This window comes from Nestor notabilis, unplaced genomic scaffold (assembly GCF_000696875.1).
Source record: "Nestor notabilis isolate BGI_N333 unplaced genomic scaffold, ASM69687v1 scaffold18308, whole genome shotgun sequence".
NCBI lineage: Eukaryota > Metazoa > Chordata > Aves > Psittaciformes > Psittacidae > Nestor > Nestor notabilis.
The window spans coordinates 5,788-11,756 of record NW_009939792.1 but is presented as its reverse complement, the minus strand read 5'-3'; positions in this window follow the sequence as shown (position 1 = coordinate 11,756).

Below are 5,969 nucleotides of genomic sequence, written 5' to 3'. Positions count from 1 at the left end.
GGGCTGCGGCGAGCCCCAGCCGGCACCGAGCCCCTCTCGGCCGACCTTTGGCGTGTGGCCGTCACAGTTCTGACCTTGGCTGGTTCCAAGCGTGAGGAAGCGGAGGGAAGCGAGTACGCCAGGTGCTATTTTGGTTGTGGAACAACTTGCATCTACTATTCTTGGCTTTTTGTGTGGTGGGTCAACGCATGCTTGAGCTGCCCTGCTTAGAGCATGACATCAGGCCTGCTTTGCGCTGGGGTCGGAGCCCTGGGCCTGTGCTGATGGCAGGGCTCTGGTGCTTGGTTGAGACCAAAAAAAGGAAGGTACTTGTGATTCACGTTGGCTCGATGTGCTGTGCTGTCAGAGTGAACTTTCTTGGGATATCTGTTAATACTCACTACTGCCTTGGCTCATAAAGTTTTCTCTGGTTTTCTTCAGCTTAACTTGTTACTAAGGTGAAAGAAATGGGACTGAAAAGGCTGGAGGATTCAGTAGTGTGTGTGTAGGCAGCTACAAAACAATGTTCGTCTTAAATGCATTCTTGAGGTGAGCGGGTAAAGCACAAGCCTATATAGACCCACAGGGATAAGAAAAGCAAAGCTTAGGTTCGGTAACTGGGTCTCAGTGCTGAAATAATGTCAGACTTGGGACTCAACAGTATGCCCAAACAGTCAGCTATGGTCACAGCAAAAAAGTCTGCCCTTAAAGGTGATCTTCCCCCTAAGATGGGACAGGCTGGTCGAGATGACGTTGGTTTTAAGATAGCACCAGGCAGTGTCGGTCCCTGGAGGCTGTTTGGGGGCTGGTACCCTTCAGGTGAGGGAGGAGATGAAATGGGGCTCCTGCAGAAGGGTTGAAGTTACTAGAGAGCAGTGAAGGGGAGGCTGGCTTGCTGCGTGGATGCAAATAGAGTAAAATAGAACATTTGTCTAGGTTGCCTATGAACCTAAATGGTTTAGGCCCATTTGCTTTACTAGTGAAACCCTTAAGGAGTTGGGCAGTGCCTGAAACAAAACTGTTTAGTGATGTGTCCCTGCTTTGTGTGCTTGGCCAAACTTAATTGTTGGGATGCGAAGTGGAGTTGCCTTCATCACAGCAAAGCTTTTCTGCATCTGAAGAGGCATCAGCTTGAGAATCACTCTAGGCCCTGCCAGTCCTCAGCTCTTGATCCTGACTTCAATTGCTGCCTGTTTAGGGGTAGGTGGTGAGGGCATCTCCCTGAAAAGGGAGGGGGAAAGAATGCCAAGTGCTTTCAGACACAGGAAATGAAATGGGAACGCTTCTAATGAAGTGGGTGTAGCCCAAAGTATTCGGTCAGCATGCTTGGAAGAGGGTAGATTGTAGAAATGGTGGAGTCAGCTGTTTTCTTCCCTTGGGGTATGAAGTTTGAAGTCCTCTTGTGCAAGTTCTGTTAAGTTGTCAGAGTAACGCTGTGAGAACTCTCCAAGGGCTAGCCAGAGACAGTGAACCTGCCTGGAAGTGGCCGTGCTGGGGAAGAATAAAGCTTCATCTCGCTCCTAAAAGGAATGTTCTCCTCCCCTGGAGCCCAGGAATGAGCTGCTGGAGTAGCTCTACATGAACAGATAAGAAAACCCTGGGTTTTGTGTTTGCTTTTATTTGGTAGAGCTCCAAATAAGGAGCTGCCAGAGGCAAGTCTGGAAAAGATTATTATGAAGGTCACAGATCCTCTTGCAGTGAAGATGGCAGTTTTGTGCTTTGTGCTGTCAATGGTCTTGCCTTCTTGTTCCCAGAACAGTGGGTGCTACCTGAAGGCACGCGTTGCTGGACTTGTGGTCAGAATGGAGCTGGCCTTTGAGGGTATGCTGAGCAAGGGACAGTATCAAGAGCAGGAGTTAAAAGAACCTTGCCTGCAGAATTCAAAACCTGATGCTTTTGTTCAGTTTGCAGCTGGTCCAGACTGTGCTCGTGAATTCCTCCTTCAGCCTCACTGTGCCTCATCTGCTGTGACATGGGCCCAAGTTCTTGCAGTGCCAAGGATAACCCAAAGTACCTCAGCCCGGCTCCACTCTGTTTCTCTGCTCAGCTGTGGTGATCTAATAGGACACTAACTGCAGGTTTAAAAGCAATTAGTCATGCGATTCTGCAGAATTCAACCCCCCCTGGATTAGGCATGGAACTTCCTTGTGCTGCCACTGTGACCAACACGCTAATAACTGTTGTTACTGATACCTACTCAGCTGTCTGAGCGCAAAAAACCTGTAGCTCCAAGGCAGAATCAGGAAGTAAAATGTCTTTTTACCTCACTGGGTGTTTTCAAGAATTCCTGGTAAAGAATAACCACTTAGCACCCTCCTGAGGGGATGTGAATAGGGTTCAACTGGCTAGAAGGCGGCTTGAGGGAGCTTGATCACTCCCTTTGTCCCAGGTATTGCACATCTTGACTCAGTCATGCAGGCTGTGATCTTCCAAAGAGGCAGATCAGCTCTGGAGGATGCACGAGTGCTCCTGGCTTTGCTTTCAGGTGACATCTAGCAAGTGGGGTTTAGCCTCAAAGTGAGCAGGGCCTCCCTGTGTGTTCAGAGTTGACCTGGACTCCAGGTGATCTCACCCAAGCGCATGGGGCCATCCTGCAGGCTCCCTGCACAGAGGCTCTTGATGGGCTGAGTCTGCAGCCTGGTGGCCTTGAAGGTTCAGATAGAGTTGTTGTTGAAGAGCTGCTGGGGCTGCTTTGGAGGCCGTGGCTCTGCAGGTGTCAGGAAGCAGATGTGTGTATCAGAAGCATGGGAAGGAGCTGGGATTACAGATCTTACTATACTTGTTCAGGGCTGTAGCTACCAACAAGAAGTAATTTAACTTTTTGGCAATGTGAATCCTATTTAGCTCCAAAATAAAATGAGTGCACCCAAGTCTTTGGGAGGTTTGGGCATGAGACTCTATAGAATAGTTGTGACTTTACCTTATGATAGTGTAGCAGCTATGGGAGTACTTCTGCAGGTGCTGTCTGAGCTGATTTATGTCTGTGAATCTCCACTTTAACGTTGTAGTGCAGCTCCTGACAACTGCAATGAGTAGTTCCCAGTTCAGAGCTGCACTGAAGCTCCAGGTTACAGCCCTGCTGATCCAGAGACCGAGCCCTTTGTTTGTGGAGGGAAGTGTGTGTTGTCTGTAGAAAGATGAAGTATTAAAACTGGTCAGACTTTGCAGGGCTGAGGGCCTGAGGTCTTCAGACCTGTTTCCTGGTTCATCTCTAAGAGCTGGGTCTGGGACCCTTTCCCCTGCAGTGTGGACCCTACCACAGTAGGCTTTTGGGGTATACTTCTGTTAATCACGGTGTGCTGGATGCTCAGGTTGGCACCCTGTGCTGTCCTGGTGGGTCTCACACTTGCTGCTGGCCCTGCTCCTGGCAGATGCTTGTGAATCTGGGTCCCAAAGCTGCTCTCCAGCCCTGGGTGGGAGCAAGGTAGCACAAGCTTCCTGCGGGCGGTGGCTGGCTGCCCATTCGGTGTGAGGTGAAGCAGAACCACACAGTAACTTCAGGGCTTCCTTTGCCAAGGAATTCATGTAACACTGTCAGCTATTTAACAAGATAAATACTTCAGTGGGGCTTTTGTCTTGAGGAGTTTGATTCTAAGCCAACGAATCCCTGTTGAAATGGCTTCTTGCATAGCTCAGAGCAGAAGCAGCCCTCTTGGGTTACTGGATTCTTCAGGATTGGGTTTCTAACCCTCGCCAGCTTTCAGAGGACTCCTTGCTGCTGGGGGGACACGGGGCGAACCCATCAGATTCTGTAACTTCTGGCAGTTCCCCTGTGGTGGAAGGTCTTGTAAAGCACTTGTGCAGGGTTAACGTGGGCATCTGACAGGAATTGTGCTGTGGACATTGGGGTTCTTGTATTGGGCTGGATTGGCTGAAACTGCTTTTGTGCTGTTCTCGAGCGTCCCAAGGGCTCTGCAGAGCTGCCTTGCTCCCGGGGAGGCTGGGGGTGCAGCAGTGCTGACATGAGCCTTCTCATTCAGGGCTCTCCAATCCTTGAGCTCAGCATTCGTGGGGTGCACAAGCCCCTGCACCAAATCCTGTCAGACAGGGAGGTGCTGAGAGGAGCAGAAACCACAGAAGTGATAGACCTGGAGTTCTGGACAGCATCAGGCATCGCAACTGCCCAAAGCAACCAAGAGACCCACAGTTCACAGGAGCAAAGCTGGTGTGTGATGTGCCTGTGTGATGCAGAGCTGGTGGTGCAGGAGGCAGGTAGGGCAGAGCTGCGGGCACCTTCCTGGGACAGGCTGCACCTTGAGCCACTTCCACCCCTTGGCGCAGTGTCCCTGCAGTTAGGTTGGTTTGACTGACCTGTGGCTCCAACCTGACCCCATGTTCTCCTGGGGATCTGCCTGTGAACATCAGAACTGAGCTGCTCGCCCTGATCTCATGGATATGCTCAGCCCGAGACCCCAGGGACCAGCCTGGGTCATCTGAACTGCGCCAGTTCCACCCAACCATCCTGAAGATGAAGATGCAGCAGCTTCTCATGCGCACGTGAAGTCCTGTAACCCTGCAGCCAGGCTCCAAAGCACCCTTAGGGGATGATCAGGTTCTCCAGAAGTAAAAGTGGCCCAAGTCTCTGGTTGCGTTGCTGCTTGCTCTGGTCAGTAGCTCTCTGTGGTCACTTGGCCATACAGACACGTTTGCCTAATTCTGTTTGAGCTCCTGTAGCACAACCAGATGGAGAAATGAATCGAGATGTGTGAAATCTAGGTCATGCCAAGACTTGAGGATGTCGCCAGGCTTGTTTCCTTGTTTTGCTCTGGGAATCACCCCTATCATGTTCCAGGAGGTCATAACTGGGCAGAGGCATGATTCACGTGGCATTTACTGTGCAGAGCGTTAGCCTGGAACAGCAGCAGAGCTGATAGAGCTGATAGACTGCCCTGGGAAAGGAGTACAAGGTTAAACGAGCAAAAGCTGTTCCCTGCCAAGCTCTGGTCAGAGGAGGAACTCTAAAAGGTGGAAACTTTTCCAGGCTGCTGCTGCTGCTCTTGAACCTGGTGGCAGCCAGAGCTGCAAAGTGCTGCTTCCAGCAAAACAAGTTGCTAACTTGCTTCTTGTCGAGCTTTCTTATCCTGTGAAAGCAGGGTTCTTCACTGGCTTGAGCCAGGAGGGGACAGGTCACTCAGAGCAGTGGCTTCGTCACAGCTCAGGCTCCTGAAGGACCTCACTGCACTGATGTTACTCCTCATGGTTCCTTCCTGGCATCAGTGGCACTGGCTAAAGCAGGCTTCTGACTTGCCTCCTGCTCAAAACAGTTTGAGGGTCAGAGGATGCTCAAGTGCTTTTGTGATTTGGAAGCTGAAGAGGTTCTCCAGCCCGTGGCACCAATGGGTGATCCCTCTGGATGAGCTCTGGCTGAAATGGCTGCATGTTTCCTACCAAGCTATGGAGTTGAGTTTGAACCTGAGGCATGAAGTAGCCTCACAGCCATCACAACTGGGCAGGCATAGCCCTGGGAAGCAGGTATTTGAAACTTCTTTGGTATTGAGGCAGACACCCAGAGTGTCTTTGGGGGTACACTCAGAACAAGGAGAAACTGTCTTTTGGGGGATTGTTTGCAGTTGTCTGTCAGCCAGAAGCTTGGGTTATTAAAGAGGCAATGCAGAGCAGATGCGATCAGTTGTAGCATTTATCATTGACAGGAAGTGGGAGTTGTGATGAGTACAGGAAATATGCCTAAATCTGTATAACTGCACTCGAAGTACTCCTGTTCTCTGCTGTGTGCAGTTGAGCTCAGTGCTTGGGAAGGCACCGAGGCTTCACTTGTGGTTACTATGGATGAAAACCAGCTTGTCTTGCTGTTCTTGCAATGGGTTTGTGCCACTTGAACACTTCTGTGCTGCATTGATAGTCTGGAGTTGCTGCCTCGTGAATTCAGGAGAGGAGGAAAGAGCTGAAGGTCAGCCTCAGTTCCCTCTGCACTGAGTAGTTGTTGTTTCCATCGATGAAGCTCTAATAGCAGCAATTGGTGTGCTGGCTGC